The sequence below is a fragment of the Pelophylax lessonae genome, assembly GCF_965119305.1.
Source record: "Pelophylax lessonae genome assembly, chromosome: 5".
Taxonomy (NCBI): domain Eukaryota; kingdom Metazoa; phylum Chordata; class Amphibia; order Anura; family Ranidae; genus Pelophylax; species Pelophylax lessonae.
In genome coordinates, this window is record NC_138772.1 from 522,526,527 (window position 1) to 522,546,118 (window position 19,592).

The window sequence follows — 19,592 nt, forward strand, 5'->3', positions numbered from 1 at the left end:
TCTATTTTTTTCTATTCTATTCTTATCATCTTATTGCACGTTTATACCTTACTGTATTTATTGGAGTATGCTTCCGTTTATAATTCATTTTTAATTTTTTTCGAATTCAAAATCATTTTTTATGTTTTCAAATTCAAATTCATTGTTTCATTTTTCGAATTCGTTATTTCGTTACGTTATTTCATTTAGTCATAAATTTATTTTGGATCCACTGAAATTTGTTACTATTGTGATTCAGGAATTTGGATACATCGGAGTCCCTGAATAATGAACATTTTGTCCGAATTTTAATTTGTAACTAAACAAATCACACATCTACTAATAGGAGCTCAAAGGCAAATGTCTAGGAGTCCAAAATCCTTTAATATTGGCATTGGCTCATAACAAGAAAACATAAAATAGCCAACGCGTTTCATGGTCTCAAAGATTTCCAATTTTTTTCAGGGCTATAAAACTGATACAGGAATGGTTATAAACATATGAATTTCCATGTTGATTCAATTCATCTTAAAATGCTTCACTTCACGTGTGAAAAAAATAAAACTCATTATAAACAGAAAACACTCCTAAGGACTAATCAACAATAACAAATTATAATAGAAGAAACCCAGAAGCAGACTAGCAAAATCACTGAAAATGGACAAGATAAATTAAAAATAAATTAGAGTGGCCACAATGGATTTACCAGTAAAATGCATTGGGATGAAAATAACAAAAATGAATGTAAAATAAAATGAAATAAAAATAGAGACTCAATCACTGATTGATATTAAATTGCTTAACACATCCCTTTGGACCTAATTAGCAACAAAACGAATTAACTTATAAAACGAAATTATGAGCTACTGAATGATGGAATAATATGATTAAAAGGAATAAAAACAAATCTAACATTGGCAGCTTGGCTATAGGGGAAAGAGCAATGTGAGCAGAGTGATGACCTTATCAGTGTGCTGCTGATCCCTGATTTCCAACTAGCAGGCTGGAGGCCATGACCAAGCTGTGTTATTGAGCTGCTGCGAAGAAAAGGGAGGCTACAGACTTGGCCGTGCTGTGAGGAAGCCATGATGGGAACAGAAGAGAATTACACATCTTTTGGCAGCTTAAAGTGTTTACATACATGTATTCAGGGCCGGTGCTAGACTATTTTACGCCCTAGGCAAGACCAGCTACTTGCGCCCCCCCAAAAAAAGGGAAGGGGTTAAAAACTCCTCTATGTCATACCCAGTAACCCTGATCTGATGGTTCCTCCATGTTATGCTGTCATACCCAGTGACCCCCATATTCCTCCATGTCACACCCGGGGACCCTAATGTCCCTCCATGTCACACCCAGGGACTTTGATGTTTTTCCATGTCACACCCTGGGACCCCAATATTCCTCCATGTCATGCTGTCATACCCACTGACCCTGATGTTCCTCCATGTCACACTCAGGGACTCCCGTGTTCCTCAATGTCATGCTGTCATACCCAGTAACCCCAATGTTTCTCTATGTCAGACCCTGATGTTCCTCCATGTCACACCTGGGGACCCTGATGTTACTCTGTGTCACACTTGGGGACCCCAATCCCCCATGGCACACCCAGGGACCCCAATTCCTCATGGCACACCTGGTGACCCCGAACCCCTGTTACACCCGGTGACCCCTATCCCCCATGTCACACCTGGTGACTGATTCCCCATGGCACACCTGGTGACCCCGATTCCCTTTCATACCAGGGATGCTCCATGTAACACCCAGGGGCCCCGATCCCCTGTTCTGGGGACACTCACTGGACGGTATGAAGAGAGTGGCCCGCACTCTGCCCTCCCTCACTGTGATCCTGCTGATTCCTTCTCCCAGGACGCTCCTCTCCTGGACCACAGTGCTCACCACAGCTCCTGGTGGAGGGAAAAGCAGCAGTCAGAGAGCTCCGCATGTCCTTCATCCTCAGACCATTCCGGTGCCTCGTCACTTCTGCCCCAGTAAAGGTTCCGCCCTACAGTGCCAAGCTCTGGCTCAGGTTCAGCTTTCCTCTGCTCCCTGCTTAATACCGACCCAGGGAAATGAACGGCTGCCCACCAGCTCAGTGCAGAGAGTCACTTCCTGCCTGGGGTTAAGGCCGCTCAGCTCCAGCCAAAGAGGATCATCATGCATGCAGCACTCTAGTGGGCTCCCTTCCTGCCTCTTGGGGCCCCTCCAACAGTGGTGGAAAGCCAGGACCTGGTTGTTCCGCCACTGCCCAAGACACCTGGTATCTTCCTCTGTCCCTTCTTCCTCCCCCACCACCACCCCTCCCCTCAGCTCACAATAATCATTCATGATGGAGAGAGAGTGCCGACTCGTGGCTGCGCCCCTAAGTGGCAATACGTCCTAGGCGGCTGCCTAGTTTGCCTAGTGGAAGCACCGGCCCTGTATGTATTTGAAGTCTGTATTTAGCTGCTTGCCTAAAGTTCAGCTTAAAGAGAGCTTTCAAAAAAGTTATTTTCCCCTGCTTTCTTCCCCCTCCCATTCTCACATTTGTATTTTTTAAAGAGTTTTTGTTCTACAATTCAGTACTTCCATCTTTTTTGCTCAGGAGAGATTGACGTTCGACCCCTGGCTTCTGCTTGTGCGCAGATTTGCCGGCTTGGAGTCCCGTTTTACTTGGGCATTTGCAATAATGGAGCTGGTATGGAATTCCTGACACTCAGCATGACTGCATGTGCGGAAGACCCCCTACCTAACCCCCCACCCCACCCAACATGCTTAGATGTGCTGCAGGGCTCTTCTGGTACCCAAAGAATGGACAGGGCACTTCAGCACATCTGTGTACATGTCAGACTAACAAAGATGGTGGCGCTGGGTGGGAGAGAGCCCAAAGCAAAAGAGGACTGAAGTTGCTTTTTAAACAACCTGCTCAGCATGCCTTCATTGGTGACATCACTCAATCAAGGCACTTGTCACTGTCCCACATCCAAACATAAGGTTAAACCTAACACCCTATGAATAATGGTTATTTGTTGTAAAGTCCACCACATTGGGTGGGGTAGGGGGGGGGGGGGGGTCTTGCTTGAGTTCAAATAGTGTACAGAACTGGTGAGTATAAGCCCAGATCAATATACACCCAGGGATAAGGTCTCCCACAATAAGCTGGGTAGTACGTTTTAGAACATGGGAGCTACGTGACATAAACCTGGGAAAGTGGTTTCTGGAGATTGCCAGAGGGTGGAAGGGTGTGCCAGAATGCAACAGGTCTTTTAACTTGCTGGGATCTAAGATATGTAAAAATGTAACTGTCAGAGGCCAATCTTGGCAAAACGTCTCTATGTAACAAGTAGGATCCTCTCCCGTTTTAGTACACCTGTTCTCCCAGATATGTGCCGCAGCTCTGAGGACTTCACAGACATGGCATTCCTTTTCTGTAGACCCCGGTGTCCATGAAAGCAGCTTCTGTCTACACATTTTCTCCAATTTTTGGGAGCATAGAAGCCTTAAGAGCGGAAGTTTTTCTTCTGCTGTTCTGCATTGTCCATATTGGTCTTCCATCAAATGCACATGTACAGTAGCCTTGGAGGAATAGGGCACAGCTCTTGCCGTTCTTCTCCAACTTCCATCATTGATATTTACCCTCAATCAATCCCTCTAGTTCCTCCTGTTTTGAACTGTATTGTAACTGTATTGTCTTCCTTCACATTGTAAAGCGCTGCGCAAACTGTTGGCGCTATATAAATTCTGTATAATGTATAATAATAATCACCTGTACAAGTGCAATGGTCCTCGAGAGAATAGAAGCCCAGGATCCATTGTTATGCTGTGCTCCACCGTCGGTGTGCGTCCTCTATCAAATGCACATGTGCATCAGCTTTGGAGAGCGGTGCACATCTAGCTTTCTTCTACAGCTTCCATTGTCATTATCTATCCTCAATCCCCTATACAAGGGATATCTTTTAGTAAAAATTATGCAGGATAAGGGTCCACTCCTGCTATGCTCCAAGTTATGTAAATCAGGAAACAATATTGTGCCAAAACAATTGGCTAAACCCATATGTCTCGGTTCACAGTGGGGCGGCACGACTCTGTACTACTTCGGGGGCGACTTGTGCATTCCCATGCACCACGACTTCGGAGCGACTTGCAGGGACTTCACATAATGGAAGTCTATGCAAGCCGCTCTGAGGTCGCCCCGAAGTAGTACAGGACCCTTTTTCTAAGTCGGAGCGACTTGTGTCGCTCCTATTAGAACGGGTCCTGTAGCAGTCAATGGACCGCGAGGGAGCGCGACTTGTCAGGCTGGTGTGAATGGAGCCTAATGCCTCGTACACACGCATCGATTATTGGCTGGGAATTTTCGGCCAACGTCCGATCGGCCGATTTTCGGCTTGTTAGTATGATGCCTCCGACAACTGACTCCGACTTTTCGGCCGAAAAAAATCTGGTGTGCAGGCTATAAAATTTTTGTTGGCCGTCAACACAACAGCCGATTTTCCGTCAGTCAGTACAGATTTTGGCAGACAAAAATCTGATGAGCAAGACTGAGCATGCTCAGAGAAGAAAAAACACACGGAAAGTAAACCAGCACATGACATCACTTCTGAAGTAGATTTTTGTTGGCCGAGAAAATTCGTGTGCAGTCTAGAGCACATTTCAACCAACACAACAACACTCTGGACAAAAGTCGGACGATCGGTCGGCCGATAATCGCTGCGTGTGTACGAGGCTTAAGTGTCTTTTCCACCTCTGCATTTCCTTCATCCTTGGTATTTAAAGTCACACGTACAATACCTTTGGGTAGCCTTTCTCATCCTTTTTTGCCTTGGAGGATCCCTTGGAATTATTTTTAGGTCTGCTAAAACCAATTAATTGGGAGTCATCAGGAAAAATTTACTTATTCGCCAGCACACCACAGATCGTCAGTTACGTTCAAATCTTTATTGAAGAATGATCACATCACAGAAGACATAGTGCAACGTTTCAGAGCTCCGCAAGACCCCTTCATCAGGCATATGATGATTGGGAAAATGTCCCCTTACATTGGTGGCCAGAGGGAAAATTCTCCCTTTACAGTTGTGAAAAGATTGTACAGCTGTCTCTGAAAAGTTACATTAGTCCCAGAACTATGCAGGCACCATCAGATGGGAGGTTAGTCACCTACACTTCAAAGAACCCCTAGCAACCACTGGAGGAACCCTAGGTTTCCACAAAACCCTGGATAAAAATGGCTGACTAAACCAGCCTATAGATGATTTAATTTTCTTTCCTTCCACTACAGATTGAAGGAAAGAAAATCGCTTGATTTCCCCATTAACACAGTCAGTGTTGATGGGGGAATGCTTCCCACAGCTCTGTTGTGTTCTGCCGACAGTTTGGGAGGTTTTAGGGAGCCTGCCGGCAAAACAGAATGATTACCCCTAGCGCCTGTAGCCGCCAACACTAATCACATGTAAAAAAATTCAACAGGCTGGTTGTACCCAAGTTAATCAATGAATCAACTTGGGTACAATTAGCCTGCCCATAGATGGATGGAATCTCGATCAGTTCACACTGAACCAGCCTAATTTCGATCCATGTGTGGTCGGCCTTGGAGATTAGTGTTTCACCACTTGCCGACTGCCTAACGTAGATCTAAAGCCCCGTACACACGTACCGATCGTCGGCATACAAATGTTCGTCTTTTCTCCCCGGGATGTCGGTGTCTGTTGAAAAGTGCAAAGACAGCACAAGGACAGCACAAGAATTTTGTCTGCAGACTTCAGCTGACTGCAGAAGTGATGTCATGTAATGGTTAACTTTCCCTGTGTTTTTTATTTTCTGAGCATGCCCAGTCTTGCAAATCTGCGGTCTGTCGGCCGAATTCTGTACTGACAGGCGAACAATCGTCCGTTCTGGTGTCTGCAGACAAAAATTTTCATGTTTGCAAGAAAGACTTTTGTCCACGGATTGTGCGCAGACATCTGTCGGAGGCACCATACTAACACGCATACAATCGGCAGATCTTTCGTCCGCCGACGTTTGTATGCCGACGATCGGTACGTGTGTACGGGCCTTTAGTTGGCAGTCAGCCCCTCACAGGCAAAGCAACGTAGGTCTACGTCGCTAGCCTGTGAGGCTCTGGAGAGCGAGCGTGCTCTGCCGGAGGTGCGCTCCCGCTCACTCACGGACCCCCCTGCGCGTTTGCCCGGCGGACCCGATGTCCGCTGGGCACTCACGATCGTCCGTTAGAGCAGGAGTAAGGCAGGCGGCTAATGTAAACACAGCCGCCTGTCATTCTCCCCTGTGTAAGAACAGTGATCATACGGTTCTACTATGTAGGACTGTTGATCTCTTTTCTTACACATCAAGCCACATCCAATCACAGTTAGAAACACGCCCCTAGGGACACGCTTAACCCCTCCCTCTCCAATAAAGTTAACCCCTTCCCTCCCAGTGTCATTTTTACAGTAACAGTGCATATGTATAGCACTGATTACTGTAGTAATGTCACTGGTAACCCCAAAAGTGTCCAAAATGTCAGTCAAGGGTCCGATCTGTCCGCCGCAATGTCGCAGTCCCGCAAAAAAAAATCGCAGATCGCCGCCGTTACTCGTTAAAAAAAAACCCAACAAAAATGACAAAAATCTTTCCCTTTGTTAGTAAACGCAATAAATTTTGCGCAAACCAATCAAAATACGCTTTTTGCGATTTTATTTACCAAACATATGTAGCAGAAAACAAATTGGCTTAAAATGTTAAAAAATTTAGATTTTGACATATTTTTTTTTTGGGAATTTCATATAAAAAAAATGTGAAAAATATTGTTATTTTTGCAAAATTGACGCTCTTTTTTTGTTTATAGCGCATGATCAAAAAATCGCACAGGTGATCAAATACCACCAAAAGAAAGCTCTGTGGGGAAAAAAGGACGTGAAATTCGTTTAGGTACAGCGCCGCACGACCGCGCAATTGTCCGTTAAAGCAACGCAGTGCTGAATCGCAAAATAGGCCCTGGTCAGGAAGGGGGTAAAATCTTCCGGGGCTTAAGTGGTTAACACAGTCAGTGTTGATGGGGGAATGCTTCCCACAGCTCTGCTGTGTTCTGCCGACAGGTTGGGAGGTTGTAGGGAGCCTGCCGGCAAAACAGAATGATTACTCCTAGCGCCTGTAGCCGCCAACACTAATCACATGTAAAAAATTTCAACAGGCTGGTTGTACCCAAGTCAATCAATGGATCAACTTGGGTACAATCAGCCTGCCCATAAATGGATCGAATCTCGACCAGTTATCGCTTAACCAGCCAAATTTCAATCCATGTATGGCCGGCCCTAGAGATTAGTGTTTAAATAAAACATTTTTATAGAAGTCTATACTTCAGACCAAAAATAGGAACAAATGAGGAGGAAAGAGAGATAGATGGATTTGGCTCCAAAAAAGGGACAGTCCCTCCAAATGATGAACAGTTGGAAGCTATGGATGCTATTCAAAAACCAAAATCCCTTCCATAGCTCAGAGCTTTATACCAACATCTCCATAGTCATCCTATATGAATAAAGATGTGCTTAGTATAAAATAACTTTAACCACTTTACCACCGGAGGATTTTGCTGTCTTACGTCTGGGCCACTTTTTGCGATTCGGCACTGTGCGACTTTAACTTTGACTTTCGGCACTGCACGGTCTTGCAACGCTGTACCCAAACGAAATTTACGTCCTTTTTTTCCCACAAACAGAGCTTTTTTTTGGTGGTATTTGATCACCTGTGCGATCTTTACTTTTTGCGCTATAAACAAAAAAAGAGCGTAAATTTTGAAAAAATAACAATATTTTTCACGTTTTTTTTATATGAAATTCCCCCCCCAAAAAAATGTAAAAATCAAAATTTTTTTACATTTTTGGCCAATTTGTTTTCTGCTACCTATGTATGGTAAAAAAAAATCGCAATAAGCGTATTTTGATTGGTTTTTGCAAAAGTTATTGCGTTTACTAACTTAGGGAAAGATTTATGTCATTTTTGGTGTTTTTTATTTAACGAGTAATGGCGGCGATCTGCGATTTTTTTTTGCGGGACTGCGACATTGCGGCGGACAGATCAGACCCCTGACTGACATTTTTTACACTTTTGGGGGTACCAGTGACATTACTACAGTAATCAGTGCTATACATATGCACTGTTACTGTAAAAATGACACTGGCAGGGAAGGGGTTAATTTTTATTGGTGATCAAGGGGTTAATGTATGCCTGGTGCTTACTGACGTGTGTGGGGGGAGGTGACTATGTGACACAAGAACCGATCGCAGGTTCAGCTATGCTGAATCCTGCAATCTGTCACTGCCTGTCACTTAGGAGATCCGCCCGCTTGTGTTTACACAAGCGGGCGGATCTCCACACTCGATTCCCCGACGATCGGGGAAGAGCAGTGGCGATCGCCGCCACTCCTCCCCTGGCCCGACTCCCACTGTGACTGAATGCAGCGGGAGCGAGCCTCTGGCGGCGCGCGCGCGCCGCCGAGAGAGGGGAATGTCTGGTGACGTAGTCAGACGTTATCGAGCCACTTTGCCACAGTACAGCTCTAGTGAGCAGTGCGGAAGTGGTTAAGAAATATGCAAATTTTGTTATATAGCTCTGAATCATACTTTGAGCTAGCCACGTAAGGAGAGATTTTTGTTGTCGATAGTGTAACATTACCGAATTTTTATATTTACATTTTTTTTTCCTATAGTGGTGGTCCTTGAGCAAAATGTGGACTGCTCTCCAAGGAGTAAGCAATGGGCGATACCAAAACTGTGTGAACAGGTACAGAAAATGTTGTCATTTTGCAGGTCGTTTCATAATTTTGCGTTGGAAAAGTAAATTTGTGAAAAGCCCAGAGATATATGAAAAAAATTGCAATTTCCCAGACTATTTTTTCTGGCGATGAATCATAGAGCCTAATTTAATAAAGACTCATACTTCTTTATAAAGATGAAAAATTGATTTAAAATTGCTCTGCTCTCTTGCGTCTTATGGGAGAACGAAATCAGAACGCTGCTCAGATGTTTTGAAAACAAATTATCGGCATTGGCTGTAAAACACCAGTGGGGCATGGTGGGACTTGTAGTTCCCCCCTGTGGCTGCAAGGCCTCCTTTGCTCTTAACCTCATTAGTGATTGCCTAATTTCTCCTAAGTATGTTTTCCTAAGTGCAGTAGTGATCTAACTTTCTAATCTCATTCCTTCTTTCCTTGAGCTATCAGCATTTAATTAGCAGGATTCCCTGGGCTCCTCTGCTCTGTGTACACTCTCATAGCACGTTGGCTGGCAATCTTTTCCTCCGGCAAAACTCTCAGCTGACTTTCCCCTGCCATATGCGCTGTGTATCATACTAATGATGAGGTTCTATACTTTACAATGCTTGTGATTACCATCTGCCCGGACAAGGCAATAAAAGATCAAAAGCTACGGGATTCCTGTCATATTTTACTGTAAAGACTTTGCTTATCCAATCTCGGCTCTCAGGTGACGCTTTCTTTCATACTGGTGTAATTCTAGTTTCTTTTGTACAACATCAAGGCGATCAGCTGAACTAAACACTTGAAAGGGGTTTCCACATGCAGGAGACTTTAAAGGGCCATTGCACTTTAGTTTCGGAGAACCCAGAACTCAAAGTGTTTGGTTTCCTTTGCTGAAAAAAACACTACAATGCCATATTTACCAACATCTTCATCCCAGTCCCGAAACATGGTCATCTCTGCCCACGGCCCACACATATTAGTTACATATGGCACTTTTCCACTGCAAGTACCGGCTCGGCTCTACTCGGCCCTGCTTGGCCCGGTTTGCTTTTCCACTGCATGGTACCGCATGGTACGTGTTGGAACGGTTCGGTACGGTATGGTTTGCTTTGCCACTAAAGTAGTACTAAAGTTAAGAGGGTGGGATAACAACGGGGTGGGTGGGATTCTCTGACCAATCAGTGGCTAGTAGTGACTGCATGCAAAGGATTGTGGGATATGGTACCGGGTATGGTACCTCTTGGAACCACAATCGAGTAGGTACTGTTTTTGAGAGCCGTACCGTTCGGTTCCATGCAGTGGAAAAGGGCCAATAGTATGTGAGGTTGAATAAAGACCATAGTCCATCCAGTTCAACCTGTATAGGTGTGTGTGGCCGTAATCATCTCACATACCCCTGAATGTTTTTCTCCTTGAGATGTAAGTCTAAGAGTCTTTTGAAAGCCACCATACTTCCCGCAGAAACCACCTCTTGTGGTAGAGAATTCCACAATCTTGTAGCCCTAACAGTAAAGAACCCCCCACGTTGCCTGAGGTTAAAATGCTTCTCCTCCAATCGCATTGTATGCCCCCGAGTCCTCATGCAATCCTTTCGACTGAATAGCTTTTTTTCTATGCTGAGATCACCATTGAGATATTTATAAATTGCTATCATGTCCCCTCTCAGGCGTCTCTTCTCCAGGGAGAATAAATCAAGCGATTGCAGACGCTCTTCATAATTAAGGTCCTCCAATCCCCTAATTAGTTTAGTTGCCCTTTTCTGGACTCTCTCCATCTCCAACACATCCCTCCTGAGGACTGGTGACCAGAACTGGACAGAATACTCCAGATGCAGTCGGACCAGAGTTTTATAAAGTGGAAGGATTATAGTCTTATCTCTGGAATACATCCCTTTCTTTATGCATGCTAATATTCTGCCGGCTTTGGCAGCTGCCGCTTGACATTGCATGCTGTTGCTTAGTCTATCATCAACCAAGACTCCCAGATCTTTCTCCATTTTTGATTCCCCCAAAGGTTCCCCCCCCTAACGTGTATTGTGCTTTTATGTTTTTAGTCCCCAAGCGCAAAATCTTACACTTCTCCACGTTAAACCTCATTTGCCATGTCGTTGCCCACTCTGTTATTTTGTCCAGGTCATTCTGTAGGATATCTGCTTCATGCTGTGCAGTTATTGCTCTGGCCAATTTTGTGTCATCTGCAAAAACTGATATAGAACTACTGATCCCGTCCTCAGTGCTGTTTATGAATAAATTGAACAAGGTTGGTCCCAGAACTCAGCCTTGGGGGACCCCACTTACCACCTCAGACCAGTCTGAGTATGTGCTATTTATTACCACCCTTTGGACACGCCCTTTTAGCCAGTTCCGTATCAAAGAGCAAACCCTGCGGTCGATGCCTGCAGACCTTATTTTATAAATTAGGCGCTTGTGGGGAACTGTATCAAACGCCTTAGCTAAATCCAGGTACACCACATCCACTGGTCTGCCCTTATCTAGCTCACAGCTCACCTCCTCGTAGAATGTTAAGAGATTGGTTTGACAAGAACGCCCATTTGTAAACCCGTGCTGATTACTGCTGATTACACGCCTTTCTTCTGCACAATGCCTAGACCACACCAACTTTCTGAGCAGTCTCTTTTCTAATTATGCAGGAACCACCCACTTGTGGTGGCGATCCCATCAGCAATGACCATGTTTGCTCAGTAACTCAAATAAGGTTGATGCCGGCAAATCCAGGACAGTTGGCATCTATGTCCTGCGTGCCAAAACCTCTGAAGGTTAGGTATGGCAACTTTTACATAGTTACATTAGTCCAGATTGGAGCAATGTAAGTATGTACTGTATGTTACTCAAAGGAAAGGGAAGAATCGGCGTGAGATGTCTCTAATTGGTGAACCATAAATACATAAATAAAACTGATAAAAATATATAAAATTCTTCTTAAATCTTCTAAAATAGTACAGATATGTGTATAAAGTGCAACAGTGATCAATTAAGTGCTCATTGTGTTGAATAAATATCAAATGATGAAGAAAACTTTTACCATTGATAAAGTCACGTGAGTTTGTGACGCAACGCGTCGGGAGAAGCCATGGTGACGTCACTTCCGGTCTACGGCCGAGACCGGAAGTATAGGAACGGACCGCATCAGCGGGATTCTCTGTAATTTTTATGAATGCTTCTTTCCTTCTACCCAATTGTAAGTGCAATTTTATTTGATTGATTAAACTTTATGAAACTTACTGCACTATGAGAGTCCCCTATATCTTTCTCTGGTAAACAAGTATCCCTGGAATCATACAGCTATTTCCGCATGCTGGAAGTTATTATAGAAGAAAACCACCTTATCCATCCAGTGCATCCATACATTTGAGGAGTACAACCGATTTGGTTTTGGAGAACCCAGAACTGGTAGTGTTTAGTGGCAGGTTTTCATTGCTGAAAAAAAACACTACCCTGCCATACTTGCCAACATCTTAATCCCAGTTCTGGAACACAATCATCTCTGCCCATGTCCCACACATATCACATCATTCTTCTGGACGTTCTTGCCTAGACTACACCAACTTTCTGAGCAGTCTCTTTTTAAATTATACCCAAACCACCCACTTGTGGTGGTGATCCAATCAGCAATGACCATTTTTGCTTAGTAACTCAAATAAGGTTGATGCCGGCAAATCTGGGACAATTGGCATCCATGTCCTGCCTGCATATCGAAAAACCTCTGAAGGTATGGGAACTTCAGTTTTGGAAAACCCAGAACTGGTATTGTTTGGTGACGGGTTTTCATTGCTGAAAAAACCCTAATCTGCCATGCTTGCCAACATCTTCGTCCCAGTCCTGGAACACCGTCATCTCTGCCCATGGCCCACACTTATCACATTCTTTCTTCTAGACGTTCCTGCCTAGACCACACCAACTTTCTGAGCGGTCTCTTTTCTAACCTTGTCAGAACCACCCACACGTGGTGGCGATCCCATGAGTAATTGTTGCCCAGTAACTTAACTAAGGTTGATGCCGGAAAATTCAGGACAGTTGGTATCCATGTCTTGCATGCCGAAATCTATGAAGTTTAGGTATGGCAACTTTTACATAGTTACATCAATCCAGCTTGACCAATGTAAGAGGGAGACTTTAAAGGGCCATTGCACTTTAGTTTTGGACCCAGAACTGGTAGTGTTCGGTGGCAGGTTTTCATTGCTGAAGAAACAGTACTCTGCCATGCTGGCCAACATGTTTGTCCCAGTCCTGGAACACGGTCATCTCTGCCCATGGCCTACATATATCACATCTTTTTTCTGCACATTCTTGCCTAGACCAAACCAACTTTCTGAGTAATTTATTTTCTAATTATGCAGGAACCACCCACTTGTGGTTGCGATCCCATCAGCAATGACTATTTTTGCTAAGTAACTGAAATAAGGTTGATGCCGGCAAATCCAGGACAGTTGGCATCTATGTCCTGCATGCCGAAACCTCTGAAGTTTAGGTATGCCAATATTTACCTAGTTACATTAGTCCGGATTGGACCAATGTAAGTATGAATGGTGCCATACCTGTGGAATACCCATAGAACCTGGAAATCTTTCTAGCAGGCACCGCTACTATAGTAATCTCCACTATCTCTGGGTCCCATGCTAAGTAGCTTCTCTGCTGCTTTGTGAATAAAGAAGGTCACTTCTGTGGCACAGGCCCTATTTAGGGTACACTTTTTATTTTCCCAGTGTACACAATGGGGTTAATTTACTAAACCTGGAGACAGCAAAATCTGGTGCAGCTGTGCATGGTAGCCAATCAGCTTCTAACTTCAGCTTGTTCAATTAAGGTTTGACAAAAAAAAAAAAGGAAGCTGATTGGTTTCCATGCAGAGCTGCACCAAATTTCATGAACAACAGCGCAGTGCTGTAGCGGTCTTTCAGCTATAGGGCGGTAATGAGGTAGTTAAGGTACCAACAGACATAAGATTATTGTGGATTTTGTCTATAAATACTCGTCATCTTCTCGGAGTACTCCTTTAGGTTGTTTTCTCCTGAACGGCTCAGGGAAGACTACTAGGGACCATACAGGGAACTGCTTTAAATTTTAGCTGCCAGGCATGGGCATCCGCAGGTAGGGGCAAGGGGGGGGGGGGCAAATGCCCCCCTTGGAATCTCAACTACCCCTTTTAAGTGGTTGTTAAGCCACTTTATACCATCCTGTCTGTTCTGTTTAATAATCCTGTGTGCCCCTGTGTCTGTGTTTTAAAAAAATAAGCTGTTCTTTACCAGTTTTCAGAGGGCCGAGCGCCGCTCACGTGACCTGTCAGCTCTCTCCTCTCTCCGGCTGACAGCTGCCTGCAGTGGGTGGGGCCAAGGATTCCTCACTGATGTCAGTTGGGAGGGGAGGAGGAGGGGAAGAGGAGAGGAGGAGAGAGGTGGCGGGTCACGTGAGCGGCGAGTGGCACTCTATACTTGTAAAGAATGGCTTATTTTTATAAAAAACAGACACAGGGGCACACAGGATTATTAAACACTGTAGACAGAATATGAAACTTTAAATGAAACTACAGCAGCAGGAGAGGAGGGGGGATGGGCACTGACAAAGCAGCAGACAGGCAGGGAGGGGGGGGGGGGGGGAGAGAGGACAGAGGAGAACAGGAGGGCTACAGATGACGGAGGCACGTAAACTGACCACAGTGTCAGGGCTCAGCAGCCATGGTATACCATGGTCAGTTTACAGAGGGGAGGACATAGCCAGGCAGGATCAGCCAGGTATTTTAGGTGATAGAAAGGGACAAATTACACAGCAAAGCACTGTGCTGTATAACATGCTTTAAGGGAATATACTCAAAATAAGTATAATAACTAAGCCCCTCCCCTTCATGCCATTGTTGAAAAGGGGCGGGGCATGGGTGACCTTAAATTTATGCCCCCCCCCCCCCTGAAAAAAGTTCTGCGGACGCCCATGCTGCCAGGACTACTGCATGACAGGTCTGCTTTATAGGTTATATAAATGCTATCAAAGAAGTTATCCTATTTTCTTCTCTTTGGTACATTAAAAATCCTAGCAAAGGCAGTTTATGTCCATTTGGTGTTAATTCTTCTAGAAATCCAGTGCTGTCTTGTGCACCCTGCGGTGTTATCTGCCCTGCCCAGGTCACTTCTATGAACTACAGAACACCTCCCCCCATGGTTTAGAGATGGAGAGCTGTTCTGTAGTATTAATCGGGAGAGCAGCTGAGGGTGACAACACCATATAAACAGTACGGGAGCGTTGTCACTCTTGAACAGGAAATGTGTTACCGACAGGATTACCTGGTGAAAAGAATGAAAAAAGAGTCTGAAATATAAAAACCGAATGCAACCACCGCATCTAAGAAATGTAAGCTGAAACACATTTATATTCATACACATGAATATATTTTGCTTTAATACAGTGGTCCTGGCATCCAGTGGGAGTAAACAATGCCCAATCTTTGGTGTCAGTGGAAGGAATAGTGCCCCATTGTTGGTGTCAGTGGAAGGAATAGTGCCCCATTGTTGGTGTCAGTGGAAGGAATAGTTGTCGGTGTCAGTGTAAGGAATAGTGCCCCATTGTTGGTGTCAGTGGAAGGAATAGTGCCCCATTGTTGGTGTCAGTGGAAGGAATAGTTGTCGGTGTCAGTGGAAGGAATAGTTGTCGGTGTCAGTGGAAGGAATACTGCCCCATTGTTGGTGTCAGTTTGGAAAGTTCCCCATCGTTGGTGTCAATGGAAGGAAGTCTGCCCCATTATTGGTGTCAGTGAGAGGAATAGTGCCCCATCATTGGTGTCAGTGAGAGGAATATTGCCCCATTCAGATTCAGAATATTTTATTAATCCCAAAGGGAAATAACTGGTGACAGTGGGAGAAATAGTGGCCCATCATTGGTATCAATGGAAAGAATTATGCCCTATCATAGGTGTCTTTGGGAGGCGTTGTGCCTTTTGATGGTGTCAGTAGGGGGAATAGTGCCCCATTGTTGGTGTCAGAGACAGAAACCATGCCCTATGTTGGTGTCAGTGGATGGAATAGTTCCGCAAGTGCCAAATAAAGGCAAGTAAAGGGCAGCAGTTTGGAGACGCTGCTTTTAAAGTTCTAAAATTCTAAAGCCAAAACTTTTATTTCCATTTTGGATAGGGTGGGGGAAGGTTCAAACTGCTATCAGTTTGTGTCCTATTTAGCTCTGTTCACACCGGTTTGAAGCATTCTTTGAACCTTCACCAGAAGCTCTTAATTATTCGACATTGGGATTTCCATTATATTCAGTGGTTTCCATTACTGTAAGTAGTGTGGCTTGAAGCTTGAGCTCAAAGAAGTGCATGAGCTTCTTTTGGGGCAGAGTCACACATTTGGCCCCATAGACTTCAATAGCAGCGCCTGAAAAATGGGCAAAAACATGAATAATGTGTGTTTTTGCATATCTTTTCATCTAGTAATTCGCTTTCCATTGGCTAAAAAAAAATAATAATAAAAAAATAAAAGCAATAACGCCTGTATAAAGGCTACAAAAAGAGAACACACCTTAACCACTTAAGCCCCGGAATATTTTACCCCCTTCCTGACCAGGGCCTATTTTGCTATTCGGCACTGCGTGACTTTAACAGACAATTGCGCAGTCGTGCGACGCTGTACCTAAACGAATTTGACGTCCTTTTTTTCCCACAAACAGAGCTTTCTTTTGGTGGTATTTGATCACCTGTGCGATTTTTACTTTTTGCGCTATAAACAAAAAAAGAGCGACAATTTTGCAAAAATAACAATATTTTTCACATTTTTTTATATGAAATTCCCCCCCCAAAAAAAAGTAAAAATCAAAATCTTTTAACATTTTGGGCCAATTTTTTTTTTTTTTTTACCATATGTTTGGTAACAAAAATCGCAAAAAGCGTATTTTGATTGGTTTGCACAAAAGTTATTGCGTTTACTAGCGAAGGGAAAGATTTTTGTCATTTTTGTTGTTTTTTTTTTAACGCGTAATGGCGGCGATCTGCGATTTTGTTTGCGGGACTGCGACATTGCGGCGGACAGATCGGACCCTTGACTGACATTTTTGACACTTTTGGCAGGGAAGGGGTTAACTTTTTTTGCGAGGGAGGGGTTATGTGTGTCCCTAGGGGCGTGATTCTAACTGTGATTGGCTGTGGCTTGAGGTGTAGGAACAATGATCAACGGTCCTACATAGTAGAACCGTATGATCACCATTCCTACACAAGGGAGAATGACAGGCGGCTTGTTTACATTAGTCGCCTGCCTTTCTCCCGCTCTAACGGACGATCGCGAGTGACCGCGCTCGCTCTCTAGACCCTCACAGGCTAGTGGCGTAGCCCTACTTCGCTTTGCCTGTGAGGGGCTGACTGCCGACGTAAATAGTCGTGCGGCGGTCGGCAAGCGGTTAAAAACCACCAAAGATGCTGAGTAGAAGTGTGAATGGGGCCTTGGGGAAATTTACCTTCACTTCCTATCCTGTAGACTTAAGAGGAAGTAACAGGATATCCTTTCTTAGAACAAGTGAACAAGTGTCCCCATTGGAAGATGTCCCCTCTATTCCTGGTCAGGTGGCAACTCACAATTTTGGATTTACCCCTCACGTTCCTTCCAGGTGAAAGGACCACTAAAGGGAGTGAATCTCCCTGAGGCCCCTTTCACACTAGCGGACCGTTCAGATCTGCCTGTCCATTTTTTTGGCGGATCTGAACGGACGCCCCATGCATTTCTATGGGGCATCGGATGTCAGCTGAGACATGTCCACTGACATCCAATCCGATCCGTCAAATCCGGATGGAAACCCTATTTCCCCATCCATCTAGCGGATCGGATCGGATGAGAATGGACAGACGGTCCGTTCTCATCCGATTCTCCCATAGAGGACAGCGGGGACCTGACAGCTCTGTCTCTGCACACAGAGCGGAGACACAGCTGCCACCCACCTGCTCAGCGGGGGATCGGCGGATCGATCCCCCGCTGAGAAAAACGGATGGATTCCCATGCGTGAAAGGGGCCTAAAAGACAGCAGTAGAAAAAAAAAATCCAATCCTCCATCACTCTGTCCAATTCTAAAAAAAAACACGTTTCGGCTTTAGTTATACTTTAACCACATAACGACCGCTAACATTGCTGCTACTGCGGCACAGTGGCTCGTTATCTTCCAGCGACGTAGACCTACGTCGCTGAACTCCTCCCCTTGTGGGCGGCACGCACACGCCGCCGGAGGCTCGCTCCCACTGTATTCAGTCACAGCGGGAGTCGGGCCAGGGGAGGAGCGGCGGCAATCGCCGCTGCTCTTCCCCGATCATCGGGGAATCTAATGTGGAGATCCGCCCCCACTTGTGTAAACAAAGCGGGCGGATCTCCTAAGTGACAGGCAGGGTCAGATTGCAGGGTGCAGCATAGCTCAACATGCGATCTGTCCCTGTGTCACTCAGTCACCTCCCCCCACACACGTTAGTAAGCACCAGGCATATATTAACCCCTCCCTCTCCAATAAAATTAACCCCTTCCCTGCCAGTGTCATTTTTTACAGGAACAGTGCATATGTATAGCACTGATTATGTCACTGGTACCCCCAAAAGTGTCAAAAATGTCAGTCAGGGGTCCGATCTGTCCGCCGCAATGTCGCAGTCCCGCAAAAAAAAATCGCAGATCGCCGCCATTACTCGTTAAAAAAAAAAACACCAAAAATGACAGAAATCTTTCTCTTAGTTAGTAAACGCAATAAATTTTGCGCAAACCAATCAAAATACGCTTATTGCGATTTTTTTTTTTTACCAAAAATATGTAGCAGAAAACAAATTGGCCAAAAATTATAAAAAATTTTGATTTTTTACATTTTTTTTGAGGGGAATTTCATATAAAGAAATTTTAAAAATATTGTTATTTTTTCAAAATTTTCGCTACTTTTTTGTTTATAGCGCAAAAAGTAAAAATCACACAGGTGATCAAATACCACCAAAAGAAAGCTCTGTTTGTGGGGAAAAAAGGACGTAAATTTCGTCTGGGTACGGCGTTGCATGACCGCGCAATTGTCAGTTAAAGTCGCACAGTGCCGAATCGCAAAAAGTGGCCTGGACGTAAGACAGCAAAATCCTCCGGTGGTAAAGTGGGTAAGGAAAAAGAGAGCCCCCCCCGTAACTGGATAACGGCATCCAACTTTCTCCATGAAGCCTGCACACGCAATGACTAATAAGGGAAATTCCACTCTATCTTGGATATATCTGGTGAATGATACATTAGGAATATATTTTTTTATCTGCCTTGACCGGTGTCTCAGCCAAGTGGAATGTGTATCCCATTGTGGTTGCCTTGAGATTCTCTGACCGGTTTTGAGGAATTACAAACCAATTTGATTTTCTTCCGGCCTGCCGCAGCCTAAAGTTTCGTGTGCTGGAAATAATCTGCTGGGTCATAGAAGAATGTGTCCCTCTCCGAGGCAAGGCTCTCATCCTCTGCACCAGTTTTAGCTTTGGATGGCTACAAAACTACTATTATTATGTTCTCTGTCAGCACATATGCACTCCAGGAGGCTCTGATTGGCTCTTAGTGTTGCTCCTCCCTTTACTTTAAAGTGGAGTTCCAGGCAAAAAGACAACACAGTCCCAAAATAAGTGTCCACCCCACTGCCCCTCATTTTTGGATATTTTTTTTGGTACCTTTTTTGCATATTTTCTTAGGGGCTTCCACCCTATGTTGCTGCCGCGAGGTACGTCACTTCGGCAGTTGCATCCGGCCCTCCTCCTTCCCCCCGCTGCCTTATGGGACCTGTGTGTGTCCCAGAAGACGACAGGACCATTTAGAAAGCGTTGTGCGCATGCGCAGGAGGAAACCAGTTGTGAAGACTGAAGGCTTCACTGCCGGTTTTCCTTACTTGCAATGCTGGTACCTGCACCCGAA